Source organism: Sinocyclocheilus anshuiensis, unplaced genomic scaffold (assembly GCF_001515605.1).
Source record: "Sinocyclocheilus anshuiensis isolate Anshui unplaced genomic scaffold, SAMN03320099.WGS_v1.1 scaffold330, whole genome shotgun sequence".
In the NCBI taxonomy this organism is placed as follows: domain Eukaryota; kingdom Metazoa; phylum Chordata; class Actinopteri; order Cypriniformes; family Cyprinidae; genus Sinocyclocheilus; species Sinocyclocheilus anshuiensis.
Window position 1 is genome coordinate 3277905 of NW_015547689.1, and position 543 is coordinate 3278447.

Here is a 543-nt window from a genome sequence, read left to right on the forward strand (position 1 = left end):
GGTCGCATTAAATACGTCGGATTTTACGACGTGAAAAAAAAGTTTTTACAAGGCAGTTGTGTTTGTTGCGGTAGCTGCATAATCTTGACAAACGAACGTATTGTATTGAGTGATTTATCGGAAGTGCAAGTCATAACCAACCCTATTTCGCCATATTAGCACTGTTATTAGCACATAACAGCAGGGAGACAAATGTGGTTCCACTAAAAGATGGACACGAGGACAGCTGGACATATGGTGTCTACCGTTCCAGACGGTTTGATCCACCACATGCCGATAGCTCGGCGGACCCTCGTGAGCCATTTCCTTCACGTGTTGCTAACTGTTTTCCACCGACACGACTGGCCTTTTGAAGTCCCTTTTAAGAGCACAATTATTACCCCCTTCCAGACAGTACACTCACTTCTCACCTTTTTAATAAGCCATTCATAGACAAGTGTTTGCCTCTTTTACTCGCTCTTTCTTATTTCCCTAGAAGCCTAAGTGCTCCCATAAATTCCCTGTCACTTGACTGCACACCTCCCCCCCCCCCCCCCCCCGCCG